Here is a 17,473-nt window from a genome sequence, read left to right as displayed (position 1 = left end):
GGGAGAGCAAGATCCCGTGGCCCTGAGGCCCCAGTGTTGAGAGTGAGCTTCTCCAGTCCTGGGACCGCAGCAAGGAGAGCGAGCTCCTGTGGCCCAGGGCCACAGTGGGGGCACAGAACATGCCCCCCCAAAGGAATGGAATTTAAATTTTGTGTGCACGCTTCTGCTTCCAACCTCATATTCCTGCACCAAACAAGAATACTTATTCTGACCAAGAATATACTGGGCAAAATTTTTAAAGACTCTCAACTTGGCCTCTCATTTTTGCACTTACAAGCTTTGCAGAGAGCAAAATTGCCTGCATAGTTAATTGCAAGTGTAGATGATATTGGGTAAAAGTGTTACAAATACCTGGAAGTATCCTGAAAAAGGCTGCAGAAAGGTGCAGGGTGCTAGCTGGAGACGTTGATTCAGTTCCAGGCTCCCCACCAACTTCTTAAGTCACTCTCCCTCTCTCGGTATGTTGACACTGCAGCTGGAAGTGAGCCTCCTAGACCAGGTAGACAGATTTGTGGTGGGCGAGGGCTCACTCTTGCATGCCAAAAATAGCAGTGTGGATGTTGTGGCAATGGCAGAGGCTTAAGCTAGCTACTTGAGCTCAGACCCAGGGGTCAGATTGACCTTGAGCTTGGATGGCTAACCTGAGCCTCCACTGGTACTGCAATGTCCACCCAGCTATTTTAGAGCACTAATGTGAGCCAAGCTAACACATTATCCGGGCTGGGAGGTTTGCTCTTAGCTGTAGTATAGACCAGAGGTCCCCAAACTGTGAGGCATGCCCCCTTAGGGATCCACAGAGAAACTTGGGAGCGGACTGGAGTGGTGGGGAGGGAGCACCACCCAGCTCCATTCCTGGCCCAGGCCTTAGCTGCTGGCCCTGGCTGCTGGCCCCATGCCCATGGCCACGCTCCAGGACACCAGCTGCCGGCCCCGTGTCTGGGCCCCACTACTAGTCCCGTGCCCGAGGCTCTGCCCTCGGTCTTGACTGCTGCTCCCATGTCTGGGGCCTGAGCTGCTGGCCTTGGCCTCCAGTTGAGGCTCCATTCCTGGTCCTGGTCCTGCCTCCAGCTGTGGCCCCAGCCTTGTCCCCCCTTACTCATGTCTGCCTCCTGGAGCCGCAGCCCTGTTCCCAGCCCTGGCTTCAGAGGTAAAGAGAGAGGTGAGGTAAAAAGTTTGGGGACCACTGGCGTAGACATACCCTCTGAGCTCTCTTTCCTGTCTGAATGATAGGGATAATAGCACTTCCCTTCCTCACTGGGATGCTGTGAGGTTAATACATTAAAGATTGTGAGGAGCTCAGATTCTACAATAATGGGGGTTGTATAAGTACCTAAGACAGAAATGTCTAAGGAACCCTATTAGATGTTGATGGGACTTATGTTCCTAATTCCCATGGGGGGCTTTTGAAACTCTTATCTAGAATCTATGTAGGTATTTTTTCCATTAATAAAATCCAGAAGTTGCTCATTCGAAAACGCAGGCACAGTCAGGTAGCCAGTGTGTAATGCTACAACTGATTGTGGGCAGAGAAGGTCCTTTTAAAACACTGGCCTACAATAGCTGAACATTTCCAGGGATCATTGAGTAGTGATGGGCTGGTGGCATCATGCTATTATTATAACTGCCCTACAAATGACTTTTTTGAAATATGGAAAATCTTTCATATAGAAATAGTATATTGCAAAAGACAACAAATACAACATGCAAAAGTGCACTGTGCTACAGGAAGACTTCCATCTGGTGTTAGTCTGCAGAGTTCTGCTTTTATGCTGCGAGGCAGTCACCAAAAGCCAGTGTAAAATTATATATTCTTATGGTGTGACTGCATATTTATGATTCTTATTGTGTGCATGTGCGCATGCTGTAAACTTCACTGCACATGTTTTGCCGGTGCAATGTCAGAATGACTTTAAATCGCACCGCTGCAAAGGTTAAAGATACATATCTAGTCCAGATTTACAAAGAAATTGGGTACAAAGTTTATTCATTTGGGTTTCTATCAAAGACTAGAAACTGATTCTCCACTTTTATGATGTCACTTGGAGTACATTATATCTTCTACTGTTCTTTTTACCAAAAGCAAAATTTACACCTGTTGCCCCTTTATTCTATTATTATTTGAACATTTTAGCTGTTTGTCCTACTACGGTACCTGCTGTAATTCTGACTGATTGCGAAGTTACCTTTTTATAATATGCAGTCACTTTAACTCATAAAATAATCATTTTATTTCTAAATTGCCCAGTCATCAGTGATGCAAACATATTCAGCTCTTTGCTTTTCAGTGACCATTTTGGGCTTTTTCCATGAGTAAAGAATATGGGGATAGGAGGGAAATGAGCCAATCTGTATTTCACCTACTGAAAAGCTACTCTAAAAAAAGAGAATGAAAAAGAAGTGAAAAGTTGTCCTTACCTGCTCCAGTGCGTACGGTGTAGCATGAAAAGCCCATAAATGACAGATTGGCTGTTAGAAAACGTCTTATGCTGGTTACTCCTCAGATCATCAGGCTCAGGAAATGACCATATATTTCTGCAACGGTTAATTTCCTCACTCTGTAAGTTAACTGTTTTGATACGCCCCTCAGGTTTTTTTTTGTTTGTTTTTTTTTTGGTTTGTTTTTTTAAGTTCAGAAAATCTTTCTTCATCTCCCAGTAAATCTGTCTGATGTCTGTGCTCTCCAGCTGACTTGTTTCACAATGAGAATGTGAAGTTTGCAAGTGAAATGGTGAGCCTTAAAATATTTCCACGTAGTAAAAGGAAATGGAGCTTCAAAGATGTTGTCTGCCCTAGAGTAGCAAGTGCACAACCATAGAGAGAAAATAGTAGAGTAAAATTTTCAGAAGCACCTAAGGGACTTAGAACCCTACATCTCATTTTCAAAAGAGACTTGGACACTTAGGAGCCAAAATTCCATCCTAAGTGTCTAAATTCCTTTTGAAAATGAGATTTAGGCTCCTAAATCAGTTATGTTACAATTGCTGAGCACAGGAATGCCCAAATACCTTTAAAAATCAGGGCCTTGGTCTAGAAGCAAACTGCTATCATAGGGATATTTCCAGGTGGTCACTATTTCCAGTACTGTTTTGTTCAATTTCTAGTTAGTCCATCTCTTCTATAGAATCAATACTTGCTTGGTCCTTTGGTGCTTACTGAAGACAGATTTTATTGTTATAAGTATTTGAAGTTGCATTAATTGTACATTTAAGGTTTTTTGCAGCAAAGGTATGTTTAGAAACCATTACATTCTTAGTTTCTTTGGAGTAAATTGCTGTTATCTGGAAACTTCAGATGACAATTTTTAATCACCTTAGAGGTTGGCCAATGCCACTAGTTGGTGACTCAGCTAGTGCTATGTGAATAACTGATTTTCGGTTCATAGGGAATTCTGAAAAATCAAAAATAACATTAGTTTCAGGTCAATCCCAAACCAAATTTTTTTAGAAATTTTCAGTGAATTGAAAAATCAGAAAAAGAATCATTTTTAATCCAACAAAATGTTTTGTTTTGATTTGGGGCATTTTTAACTGTTTTTAAAAGAAAAGCAGAGAAAATTTGGAAATGAAACCTAACTTTACAAAATTGAGCAGGAGGTGCCTTTCCTTTTATGCCCAATAGCCCAGTGGTTAGCACACTCAGCTAGGCTGTAGAAGATCCAGGTTCAAATCCTTATTCTAGAGCAACAAATTGTAGCCAGGTCTCCCAAATCCTAATCCTCCTCCCTTGCAAGATTTTGGCTATTCGCTGGTGGTGGTGGGTCTACTTAATCTCTCCTATTGAAGCTTCTCCACTTTGTCTGAATTCCTTCAATGTTTATTGGGCCAGAGGAAAAAAAAGTGACTTTATAGGCTATGGGGGTCAGGGAATCCTCCTGGGAGGTAGGACACTCAGATTCCAGACCCTGCTCCAATGAATATTTAGTTATTTATACCAAGTAGAACCGCTTCAACAGAAAAGGTCAAGAGCTTGTTCTATGCTACAATTACCCAATAGCCTGCTGGTTAGAGCACTCATCAGGTATATGGAATATCTCAGTGCAAGTCCCTGCTCCAGAGGTGGGGATTCAAATGTGGGTCTCCCACAGCTGAGATCAGTGTCCTCACTATCGGGTATAAGGGGACCACCTCCTTCTTGTGAACCTAACCTGGCATTTTCAAATATATATATTCTTTTACCAAAACAATTCATAAAAATCAACACAAATTTTTGTAATGTTTTGATTGACCCAAATCTGCATTTTTAGTGAAAAAATGTTTTGGATGAAAAATTTCACCCAGCTCTAGACTCAACTCCCTCATCTGGGGCTTTCCCCAAAGAACACTGAAATCAGGAGAAAGACTCCCCTGACTTCAATGAGCTTTGAAGCAAGCCCATGCTGTTGCAAGCTTTGGGCCTCGTCCTGGGAGAGGCCACGTATTTCCAGCAGGATGTTGAGTGCCGTCAGTGCTCACTGTGCTGTAGGTCATTGGCATCTCCCAAGATCAGGCCCTGTGTCTTATCAAGACAACAACTGTGCAGAGAAAATTTAGTTTCTGGAAGAGTTGTTAAAACTTCCACTGGCCACTTAGTGAGCAAGTTCCCTTTCTTACGTGTTTGGTTGGATTTTAATACAGAAAAGCACAATTAAAGGCCAGCAGTAAAATCCTGACCCGACTGAAGTGACCCAGCTGGAGTTTTGCCATTGACTTCAGTGGGGCCAAGGTTTCACCCCAGGAATAAATTTCAAAGAATAAACAAACCAACAAAAACCCAAATGCTTTTGGCTTCTATCCACAACAACACTCAGGCATGTGCTTAACTGTAACCAAGAGCGGCGCCAGGGTTTTTGGTGCCCTAGGCGCAGGGCCAGCTCTAGCCATTTCGTCGCCCCAAGCATGGCGGCTCCGCAGCTCACCGGTCCCGCGGATCCGGTGGAGGTCCGCCTGCGGGAGGTCCGGCTCTGGTGGAGGGACGTGCGGGAGGTCCACCAGAGCAGCCTGCCGCTCTCCCAGCAAAATGCCGCTCCCGCAAATCATGGTGCCCTAGGCAACCGCCTAGGTCACCTAAATGGAAGCACCGGCCCTGACTGTAACACATTCCTAATCCTATTGTCTTCAGGGAAATCACTAGGAATACCCATACACATAAAGTTAAGCTCATGCTTAGCAAGATGAAGGTCAGCGTGCTCAGCATCTTGCAGGATCAAACCCTAAGTCAGTTATTTTTATCCTCTGCTCTTGAAGAGCGACATGCTACGTTGTTTCACATGCAGAAATCTTAAGGGAGCTTTGCATACAACCGGATGGCTGTATATGGTCTCAAAGCATTTCTCTCTCCTTGGCTGCTCTCACTTTTGCATACAAAAACTGAATCAACTGTCAGGTGCCAGAATGGCTTTTCATGCTGAGTCTAAAAGTAAAGAGAAGTGATTGACTCAATATTGCCAGCTGCAAGCATTCAAAAATCATAAGATTGGCTTAAAAATCATGAGATTTTAATTAAAAATATACTACATTGGGGTTCTTTTTCTTTGCCATCTAGTTTCTGAGCCTTCACTGCATGTTTCAAGTTTTTTTCTGCAACCATGAGGGCTAGATAATCATGTTTTTATCTGTCTTCTGAAGCTGAGTCTTTAAGAAAACACCAAATATTACAAGACTCATGGTAAAATTGTGGGAGTTGGGAACACTGTTAACAGCTCCAAGGGAATCAGTTGGTGGCATTCATTCTGCAGAATGCAAATCCTTGGGTGAATACATCAGTGCTGCTCTTGTGTGGAAATATTATTTAGGAGTGCTATTGATTTTCACGATAAAGCTTTGATTTTCTCTAAAGCCCTTCAGCTTGGGTGAAATTCTGGCTCTACAGTAGTCAATAGCTAAACTCCCACTGACTCTAGTGAGTCTTGCTGTGGAGTCAGATTGAAACAAGCAGCTAGTTAGTGCTTTTTAAAAACTAATTTGCATTTAAAAATGTCACACCTTCCCAGGAAACCTGGACCGGATAGTGTATTACACTAATGTCAAGTGTCGGGGGTAGCCGTGTTAGTCTGTATCCGCAAAAACAACAGGGAGTCCGTTGGCACCTTAAAGACTAACAGATTTATTTGGACATAAGCTTTTGTGGGTAAAAACCCCAATTCTTCAGATGCACAGAGTGAAAGTTACAGATGCAGGCCCCCCTGATTCTACTCATTGTGCACAGGGCTTCCCTGGATAGTGCAGAGCTACTGCAATGGTGTCTGCACCAGCCCAAGTCCTGCTGGCTCCCTGGATAGCAGGTAGAATAGATATGTCACCAGAGAGCACGTTATTATCACTATTCTTTGCTTCTCACTGTCCAAGGGAAACATAGTATGGAGGCCTTTCCCTACTACACTAAAGATATGATGCTTGTTTAGTGATAGCCTTAGTTCTGAGGGTGACCCTGCTGGTAAGATGACCTGTCTGGAGGCTGTTCATGAGGTTATTGAATCTACATTCTTTAATTATAATTTGGACTAGGGTAACTGATCAAATAGACACTGGTGTAGTGAGAAGAGAGAGGTCAGTTTTAAGACCTGCTTATTTATGAAGGGGCAAATCCAGCCCCCTTGTCTGCTGCGGTGGAGGACCCCCTGGCAATGAACCATTACAGTTTGACTGTGCAAGGGGAAAGCTGAGTATGTGGCCATGCAGAGGGCATGCCTTCCCTGCCCATCTTGGATCCCAGCTCAAGGATGGCTCCTGCATGGCCATGGATGTAGTCAGGACCAAGGCAGTCAAACACAGGGTGGATGTTGCTCCACAGAGCCATCTGCTCTTCTTTCTCTCACTGTGTGTAGACTGTGAAGGGAAACCCTGAGCTACAACGGTTGTGCTGAAGTATCCTCCTAGGAACAGCTCTACAGCCACTTTGCAGGCCTGAGTGGAGAAATTTCTTCCCTTTATTTCCCTGTGAGCTACCCCAGCATGCATTCCAGCTAAACTGGGAGCTAGGCTAAGGAGCTGGCCCTAGATTGCTACTAATCCTCCACAGATTTTACTGTGCACATTTAAGATACGTGTATAATGTGACACTTTCCTTACTGTTACACATTTTGGTAAACTCACAGTTCTCATTGATTTAGACTGACCAAGTTGGTTGATTAGCTCCCTTTACTTTAAATGCTGCTATACCAGAATAAGTGGGATAGTCCTGAAGAACAGCTGAACTCTCCCAAAATGATTCCAGGTCTGATAATTGTCTTGATTAATAGATCCATAGATTCTAAGGCCAGAAGGACCATTGTGGTCATCTAGCCTGACCTCCTATATAACACAGACCATAGAATTTCCTTGAAATAATTCCTAGCGCAGATCTTTTACAAAAACATCCCATCTTGATTTAAAAATATTCAGTGATGGAGAATCCACCACAACTCTTGGCAAATTGAAGGGATGCAAAAGTGGGGGAAGAAGGAGATACAGAAGGCCAAGGTCTAGCCTCCTCTACTTCATGCCCATAGATGTCAGGGGCAGCAGCTGCAAGTGGTGACCCCTCAGCATGTCTGAGCCTGGCAGCCTGCAAGGAGTGGGCCTGGCTACTACGGTGTGGGTAGACCTCCAGGACCCCAAGTTCAACTGCAGACACTGCAGAGCCTACCAATCTCCACCCCACTCAGAGAGCCATGGTCTGAGTCACCCAGCTCCTGGAATCATGGTTCCAATGCTTTCTCTCCCCGGGAGCTCCCTTAGTTTTGAGGGGCAAGGAGAGCTGGCCTGATCTCTGCTCAGCCTCCCCCAGGAAAGGGGTAGCCCCAGGGCTGTCATTCCTGGAGCTGGGGAAGGCTGAGTAGGGCCAAGGCTGGCTCCCCCAGCTCTGTGCTGCTCAGGAGCTCCTGAGGAGGAGAAGTCCCAGGGCCATGATTCCTTGAGCTGGCCAGCTTGGGCTTTGGTGAGGCTGGAGCTAGCAGGCCATGTAGCAGCTGCAGCTGGGCTCATGGCTTTTGGGGAGACCCGTTAGGTGCCCACTTCCTGCTCACTGCAGGGCTCAGACAAGCCAAGAGGCCACAGTTTCCGGTGGTGGTAGAACTGAGGATGGGGAGTGCTAATGATCTGACAATGGTCATATTGTCATGTTTGTGCTACCATGGCCCTGCATGTTGTTCCTTGTAAACTGTACATGGGGAGGGGAGAGAGGTGAAAGTGGGACCCCAAGAGACTGGAACAGCTGCCTTGGCACCTTGGCTCTGACTGGGGAGAAGTAGGAACATTTGACCTCGGCCTCGCCCTTAGTATAATTGTGGTTGCACAGGTAAATTGTTCCAGTGGTTAATTACCCCCACTGTTAAAAATTTATATCTTATTCCCCATCTGAATTTGTTTAGCTTCAACTTCCAGGCACTGGATCATGTTATACCTTTCTCCGCTAGCTTGAAGAGCCCATTATTAAATATTAGTTCCACATATAGATACATATAGACTGTAATCAAGTCACCCCTTAACTGTCTCTTTGTTAAGATTAAGCTCCTTGAGTCTGTCACTATAAGGCATGTTTTTTTATACTTTAATCATTCTCCTGGGTCTTCTCTGAATCCTCTCCAGTTTATCAATATCCTTCTTGAATTGTGGGCATGAAAACTGGACACTGTTTTCCATTACTGGTCACACCAGTGCCAATACAGAGATGATATATTATAACCTCTCTACTCCAACTTGAGATTCCCCTATTTGTGCATCCAAGGATTGCATTAGTCCATCTGGCCACAGTGTTACATTAGGCGCTCGTGTTCAGCTGATTATCCACCACAACCTCAAAATCTTTTCAGAGTCACTGCTTCCCAGGATAGAGTTCCCCATTCTGTAAGAATGACCTATATTTTTTGCAGATGTATACATTTACATTTAGCTGAATTAAAATGCATATTTTTGCTTGCACCCAGCTTACCACATGTTCCAGATCACTCTGCATCAGTAACTTGTCATCTTATTTATTTTCCACTCCCCCAATTTTTGTGTCATCTGTAAACTTTATCAATGTTGATTTTGTTTTCTTCCAAGTCATTGATAAAAATGTCAAACAGCACAGGGCCAGGAACCTATCCCTGCAGGACCTTACTACAAGCATACCTGTTTAATACATTTTGAGACCTATCAGTTAGCCAGCTTTTAATCTATTTAATATGTGCTATGCAAATTTTATATCATCCTAGTTTTTTAATCAAAATGTTGTGTGGTACCAAGTCAGGCACCTTACAGAAGTCTAAGTATCTATTATATCAGCACTATTACCTTTGTCAGACAAACTTGTAATATCATAAAAAAAAAGTATCAAATTAGTTTGACAGGATCTATTTTCCATAAACCCATGTTGATTGGCATTAATTATATTATTCTCCTTTAATTCTTTATCAGTTGAGTCCCATATCAGCTGCTCCATTATTTTGCCCAGGATTTACGTCAGACTGACAGGCCTATTAATTACCATAAGGGTGCTCACGGGATGTGCCGGGTGTGCCCAGGCACACCCTAATGTTTGCGGGATTTGCCCCCCATGGTGCCGCAGGCCCCACGCCGCTCTCAGAAGCAGCTGGCACAGCACCACATCCCTGGGGCCCCAGGGGCGGGAGGGGCAGAGGGCTCCTTGTGCAGCTCCCATTGGCCAGGAATGGGGAACCACAGCCCATGGGATCTTCGGGGTAGGTACCTGGAGGCTTGGCAAGGGCAGCGCACGGAGACCTGTGCCGCCCTCCCCAGGGGCTGTGCAGGGACATGATGAGTAGCGGGACATGGGGCCAGGAAGGCAGTCAGGGAGCACACCGCTGCAGGTAAGCGGCACCGGGCCAGAGCCTGAACTCCTCCTACACCCTGCTGCCAACTCCCTGCCCTGAGCCCCCTGCCTGTACCCCTCCTGTACCCCAACTCCCTGTCATGAGCCCCCACTGCATCCCTCCTGCACCCCAATTCCCTGTCCTGAGCTCCCTGCTGCACCCTGCACCGTCCTGCACCCAACTCCCTGCCCTAAGCCCCTTGCTTGCACCTTGCACCCCAACCTCCTGCCTTGAACCCCCTCCTGCACTCTGCCCCCCAACTCCCTGTTCTGAGCCCTCTGCAGCACCCTGTACCCCCATGCACTCCAGCTCCCTGTCCTGAGGCCCCTGTCACACCTCGCATCCCTCCTGTACCCCAACCCCCTGCCCTAAGCTCCCTTCCTGCACCTCACACCCCAACCCCCTGCCAAGCCTCCTGCTGCACCCTGCACCCCAACCCCCTGCCTTGATCTCCCTGCCACACCCTGCACCCCTCCTGCACTCCAACCCCCTGCCCTGAGCCCCCTGCTACACTCCTCATCCCTCCTGCACCCCACTCCCCTGCCCTGAGCCCCCTCATTTACCCCGCACCCCTCTTCTGCCCCAATCCCTTGCCTGAGCCCCTTCCTGCACACTGCACCCCCTCCCATATCCTGCACTCCCTCCTGCACTCCAACCTTTATGATGTTTGCCTTTAAAAAAAAAAATAAATAAATTTCCCTGAGTGCACACCCTAATGAAATGTGCTGTGCACGCCTATGTTAATTACCTGGTGTGATGGGATGTATTTGGCCTTTTGTCACGTTATTGATTTGAACTGGGATCATATAGAACACGGTTGCAACCAAAGTCCTGCAGTGGCACCAAATTTGTATAAAGGGGGTCAAATGAGGTGTCTAAGACAAGGTTATGGTTTGCTGGTTATAATTATGCTGCCTATATGTGTGTATCAGTTTTGTAGTTGAAGTTATGAATATTGGCTCTATACTGTCTGTATTTCAAACTTACGCCATGCTTCTGGATGACACCCTAGACAAGTTGGTGTTAGCTCTGCCTAGCCTGCTTGATGGTCCATTAAGGACCATCAGCTATACAACTGACCCATTGAGAGAAGGCAGATACTCTTTGTAACTCAGCAAAGTATGCAGGAACTTGCCCATGTGACTCCAGACTCCACAATTTTCCACAGTAAGAACAAAAAGGTGTTTTTACACCTGGAAAAGACTATAAAAGGCTGATGCCTCATCTCCATCTTGTCTTCAGTCCTGCTTCATACCTCTGGAGGAACTTTGCTACAAACTGAACCTCTGAACAAAGGACTGATGACCCATCCCAGCGGGGGATGTACTCCAGAGACTTGATTTGAACCTGCAGTTTATTCTATCAATGCTACAAGCTTGAACCAAGAACTGTGCCATTACTGTATGTAATTGATTCCATTAAACCAGTCCTTGCTCTCATCTCTTTTTCCATTTATGAATAAACCTTTAGATTCTAAAGGATTGGCAACAGCATGATTTGTGGGTAAGATCTGATTTGTATATTGACCTGGGTCTGGGGCTTGGTCCTTTGGGATCAGGAGAACCTTTTTTCTTTTGCTGGGGTATTGGTTTTCATAACCATTGGTCCGCATAACGAGTGGCACTGGTGGTGATACCGGGAAACTGGAGTGTCTAAGGGAATTGCTTGTGTGACTTGTGGTTAGCCAGTGGGTGAGACCAAAGTCCTCTTTGTCTGGCTTGTTTGGTTTGCCTTGGAGGTGGAAAAACCCACACTTGGGCTGTAACTGCCCTGCTTTAAGCAATTTGTCCTGAATTGTCACTCTCAGTTGTGTCCCGCCAGAACCAGCATCGTTACACCTTTGCAGCTACCTGCTAGGGGTCCCCCATCCTACTACATCTCAACCCAAGAAGCAGCGAGCTGACAGGAAAAGAACAGCAAAGGTGAGTCCTCCAAGCTTGCCTAGAGAAAAACTGCCAAGATCTGGTCCTCCAAGGGCTAGAGGGTCCAGCAACAGCCAATCTAGGCCTTAATGGCCATATAAAAGGAGCTGCAGGGGCCTAGCCGGGCAGTTTCTGGATGGGACCAAAGAATGGTGTTCCTGTCTGGCCAAAGGAACCTGACAATCAAGAGAGATTATGGCTTGGTGAATTTACACAGCTGGGATAGCAGAGATAAGAATTTGAGAATGTTGGCCCTGAGATAGGGGTGGACTTAAAAGGGCCTGGTAGGAAATAGTAAGGAAGGACTGAGGTAAGCAGGACACGGTAGCGTCCCTGGGTTGGAACCCAGAGTAGCAGGAAAATCTGGGTTCCCCCACCTACACAGGTAAAGTGGCATAAACCCTGAGAAGGGGATAGGGCTTATTTGAGAGTAAGAACAAAGGGCTGAATTTAAAGGGCCCAGAGCCAGGACTGAAGACCCTAGTGAGGGGAAATAGGCTGCTTATTGGTGGGACTCTTTAATACCCTGGAAGGGGCTCATTCAGTCTTTGTGAATTGGCCAGAGGGTCAAGCCACTGAAGAACTAGCAACAACGTGTCAACAACCTACAGTGAATGCCAGGAGCAGGAAAAGGATTGTAATGCCACGCCCAGTCACAAAGAGGTGATCAAGAAGTAAGTATTTCCCTTACACTGGGTCATTCTGTTTACCCTTTTAAAATATTGGCACAACATTAGCTTTCTTCTGGAACTTCACCAGTGTTCCAAGACTTATTGAAAAACAACATTAATGGTCAGCCACCTCTTTTAAAAGTCTTGCATGCCAGTTTTCTGGACCTACTGATTTAAAAATGTGTAACTTTAGTTGTTTCTCTTTAACATCCTCCAGAGGACTAGTGGAATGGAAAGTGTAATCATCATATGATGTAACTACATCAGCTGTTTTTCCCAAATACAGAACAGAAATATTTATTGAACACTTCTGCCTTCTCTGTATTTTTATTGATAATTCTAGCATTTTCATCTATTAATGGACAAGTACCATTGTTAGGGGTCTTTTTCTTGCTACTATACTTTAAAATGCCTTTTTATTGTCCTCAACTCTGCTGGCTATAGATTTCTTCTTATGTCCCTTTGCTTCCCTTATCAATTTTCTACAGTTCCTAGTTTCTGATTTATATTTATTATTGTTGACTCCCCTTTTATTCCATTTATTATATTTTAATTTTTATAGCTGCTTTCCTTTCTCCTCTAAGCCAGGTTTGTTTGTTTTTTTAAACCAATACACCGTTCTTTATCAATTGTGCGATTGTGACTTTTGGAGCATCTAGTGAAGTGTTCTGAAACAATTCCCAATTATCATTCACACTTTTTCTGGTTAAATTCTTCTTCCCAGAAAATTTGGCACATAACTATTTTCAGCTTTGTGAAATTGGCCCCTTTAAAACTCCGTGTGTGTGTGTATACCATTAATTTTTAGTTCTGTGCCGAGTTCCTCTTTCTGTCAAGAGAAGGTGTAATATAATGTTGGATGCAACACTTCTTAAGTTAGGAAATTTCCATCTATAATGTTTAGAAATTCCACAGGTGTTTTAGTTCTGGCAGCATGAGACTTCCAGCATATGTCATTCAAACTGAAGTCTCCCATAATAATATAGCTTTTTTCCCTACGCATTACAAGTAGATGCTTAAGGAACTGGTCATCCTGTTCCCTAGTGTGATATGGTTGTCTGTAGAAGATAACTAATATCCCATCTTGTGCTTTCTCTGTTAAGCCATCGATCCATAAGCATTCAAGACCATTTTCTTCCAAATAATCAGTGACTTTGAAACAGGTAATGCCATTTTTGACATAGAGTTCCCTCCCCTCTTGCATACTCAATCCTTTCTAAATAGGTTATAACCAATGATTTTAACATTCCAATCATGTGAATAATCTCACCCGGTTTCAGTAATACCAACTGGATCAAATTTATGTTCATAAATGAACAATTCCAATTCCTCATGTTTGTTGCCCAAGCTTCTACCATTGGTGCAGAGGCAATTAAAGAATTTATCCTCTTCAGGTCCTTTGCTTCCTTGAATAATTTTGTTCTCAACATCTTGATTCTGCGCTAAATAAGCCCTCATGTCTTCCCTCTTTTTACTCTCTCCTTTTGTTATTAGGCTGACTAGAGTAGTCAGGAGGGCATTAAACTATCCCTTAGGAGATTGGTTCCCCTTCTGCTAAGGTAGAGATCATCCAAACTATACAGCCCTCTCTCTATAGAAGGTGGACAACTGTTCCATAAAACCGATCCCCTCCACCCTTACCTAACCAGTGGTTCACTTCCAAAATCTTCTGCCTTCTGACCTCCTTCACTCACATGGCAGAAAGGATTTCAGAGAAGATCACTGGTATATTCTTCAGAGCGCTTCCAAGTTCCCTGAGGTAATCTATCTGTGAAATATCCTGGAACATCATGCCATTAGCGGTGATATAAACCAACACCAGTGGATCTTCACTCGTTGAGTTCAGTAGCTATCCGATTTTAGGTGGCCTCTTGTATCTTGACTCTGGGAAGTGAGCACACCAACCCGTTGTCCATCTGTCCCTTCCAGCATTTTCTTTTGATGCTTCTGAGTATTCACTGCCCAACAAGGATTCCCTGTATTCTTTGGATGGTTGCAGAACACTTTCTGGGCAAGCTTGATTTTCTTACAGGTTGGGCTGCTCTGCCATCCATGTGTATGTCCTGTACATCTCTCTGTTCCTTGGTCCAGCTGGATCTTGAGAGATATCTTCCACAGTTTTCACTCTGTGGACCTGATATCAATTGGAAAATTCTAGAAATGTGGCCCTCTACCTGGTCCCCTTCTCCCTGGTCTGCCTATCTTTGTCTGTCTCCAGTTACATAGAATGCCCCCAGGGCCTCTTGCCTCCAGTGGTTACAAGCTGCCAAGCCTCCTCTCTGACTTCCTCACTCTCTGATTCCTTGGTGACCAGCTTCTTTCTTTCTTGAACATGGGATACTGATGCTTACCAAATCTAGCTACCTAGGAACTCCTCATCTTCTTTGATTCTAGTAGCAACTATACTTGCCCATCCAATCCAAGAATCTTTTCCTCCAGCACAGCCATCAACTTGCATTTCAAGTCCTTTCTGGCTTCAGGCAGGAAAGAAAACATAGCACATCCATTGCATATCATCACCACTGTTTCATCACTAACCAATGTAGAATTGCACTTAGAGTGTAATCTGGAAGAAAAGCATTTCACACACCTTCTCTAAACTCCCTCTGAAACTTTCTTGTTAGCTGCCTCTGTTTGGGTTTGTCTAGCAAGTGATTTTTTTATAGCACTTCGGTTTGTCTAGCAAGTGATTTTTTTAATAGCAAGTCTTCCTACTTAGCTCAGCTCAGATCTACCACTCACCTCAAACCTCAAACCTCAAATAGTGGGCTGATCAAAGTTCCAAGGGTCAGTACCACATAGCCCTTACCAAGTCATCAACAGACTTGTCTCAGGGGCCCAAGACCCAGCTATTCAGCCCGTAAAGAGAACAAACAAACACAACCCACAGATGGACCAAATGCACCACTCACCAAGTCCAAGCACCGAGTCTTTCCATTGTGTGTAGAACAATAAAGACGATGTTAGCAGGCTATTTCCCAGACTAGATGAAGTCCCTTGATATCCTGGTAATCTTACTGGCTGGAATGGTGAACTCAGGGTGCAAAGTAGAAGCAGCACTAAGACTCTAGCTTGTGTAGAAAGCAGTGGCCCATCTCCTCAAGTGAGTCAAGCTTGTAGAACAACATCACACCTGTATTCCTCTCTATTCACTGCCTCTTGGTTTACTTCAGATGCTAATTCAAAGCCTTGGTGCTGGATTTTCAAAGTCATCAGTAGATGAAAACCCAGCTACATCAGATACCAGGGGTTAAATTTTGGCTTCACTGAAGACAATGGAAAAAATTCCGTCAACTTCAGTGGTTTCACCCCATGTTGCCACCTGCCAAGATAGCTGTGCACCTTTGGGACAAAGCTGCTAACAAAGCTGAGAATAAAGTGCATGAGAGTTGGAGATAAGGTATTCTCAATTGGAGAGGTTGATTTGTAGAACGAGATACCAGAGGAAATTAGACTGATTAAAAGTCTCACCAATTTTAGAGTGAATGCAAGACCAGTTTAGTTATTAAAGCCTTCCCACAATACCCTAAGTGTAAAAAGCAAACCAAAAAATCCATCATCAAAAAAATAAATTGGAAAAGGACACCGACCCAAATCCTCAAACAACCCAAAAATCTTACAGTAGTTCCTAGAATCATGGAAGAATGAAGAACAGAACTCTTGACAAAGATCACTTTGCATTCAGAGCCAATTTATATTGGCAGCACTTAAATACTACAGCGAGGGATGCTATAGAGAAACCTAAGATGGGTGTCTTCAAATGGTTCTGAAGATTTGCCAGCAGTCATAGAACTCTGTTCATCAAATCATTATGTTAGCACCATTCTGATGTCCTTACTTCAGAGGACTAGCTTCTAATTCCATGAGTGGTCCCATTGACATCAGAGTAAGGTGCTCGTCAACATGAGGAAGGATATCAGAATCTGGCCCTCAGAATACATTTTCAATAGTTACATTATGTTCTTCAGGCAAATGTCTAGTTAATTAATCTGTTCATTTTAATCAAAGAAGAAGTATGGAAATCAGATTAGGTTCATATAAGCAATCCAAAATTCAGTTATCTGAACTTTTTTTAGAGCTTCATCCCCGCCCATGCACAATTCTCCCCCCTCCATTCTTTCACTCAGACCCCCTTGAACAGGCCCAAACATCTCTGGGGGGCTTTCGCCTTCCTCTACAGGTGACCCCTTTCACATAGCAAGCTTCTGAGTGTGACCCCCCCCTTATACATTAAAAACACATTTTTATATATTTAACACCATTATAAATGCTGGAGTCAAAGTGTGGTTGGGGGTGAAGGTTGATAGCTTGCAAGCCCCCATTTAATAACCTGGCGACCCCCACCCAGGAGTCCCGACCCCCCCAGTTTGAGAACTCCTGCTCTACAGCATGGGGTATGGGTCACTTGCAGGTTTAAACTAGTGTAAATGGTGAATTCTCTGTAACTGGAAGTCTTTAAACTACGATTTTTGAGGACTTCAGTAACTCAGCCAGAGGTTAGGGGTCTATTACAGGAGTGGGTGGGGGAGGTTCTGTGGCCTGCAATGTGAAGGCGATCAGACTAGATGATCATGATGGTCCCTTCTGACCTTAAAGTCTCAGAGTTTATTTACTCTGACTTCTATTGGATGAAAAGGAACCTCTCCCTCCCAAGTTATTTTCAGAGGTAGCCACCAGGCCCATTTTCCCCTTGTAGTTCTTTAGAGGATGAATCCTCTTACACCCTCAAACCTACTCTCGCAAGAGCTTCTAGGGGGCAAGAGGCCTGCCTGACCCATATTTTGTCTGCAGCAAAAGCTGCAGCATTTCTCTTAGTCTGACTGCTCCTGCACACTGACCATTCTGGCCCTTTGAGTCTGAGAGGTGAATGGGAATATTTTCATGCTGCATTGCTCTCTAGGCTAGGGCGTCTCAGACTCAGGCTGCACACCACTCTGCCTAGAAGATGCAAAGAGAGACGATTTGGAAAAGAACAAGGCCTTCAGGAGAGTGAGATAGGAGACTGGATTACTCAGAGAGCCACCGGCGTGAAAGGGAGAGGGCCAACTCACTGCCAGTTCCAGAGCAGGGGATTCATGCACTTTAACTAGTGCACTTTAAATTCACATCTT

At 44.6% G+C, this 17,473-nt stretch overlaps 1 protein-coding gene across 4 annotated transcripts in view; it reads right to left on the bottom strand.

The window, feature by feature from the left end:
* The window catches only part of LOC127039344 (P2Y purinoceptor 8-like), a 46,054-nt gene extending 43,306 nt beyond the window's left edge, over window positions 1-2,748 (bottom strand). For 3 of the 4 annotated variants that reach the window (XM_050932880.1, XM_050932871.1, XM_050932901.1), the window contains exons 1-2: window positions 2,416-2,748; window positions 352-490 (exon numbers count right to left, since the gene is read on the bottom strand). The gene's annotated coding sequence lies outside the window, so the exon portion shown is untranslated. The remainder of the gene's footprint in view (window positions 1-351; window positions 491-2,415) is intronic. The other variant, XM_050932891.1, reaches the window with a different exon arrangement.
* Between the last annotated feature and the right edge of the window lie 14,725 nt (window positions 2,749-17,473).

This window comes from Gopherus flavomarginatus, chromosome 1, assembly GCF_025201925.1.
Source record: "Gopherus flavomarginatus isolate rGopFla2 chromosome 1, rGopFla2.mat.asm, whole genome shotgun sequence".
Taxonomy (NCBI): domain Eukaryota; kingdom Metazoa; phylum Chordata; order Testudines; family Testudinidae; genus Gopherus; species Gopherus flavomarginatus.
This window is presented reverse-complemented; position numbering and strand designations above follow the sequence as displayed.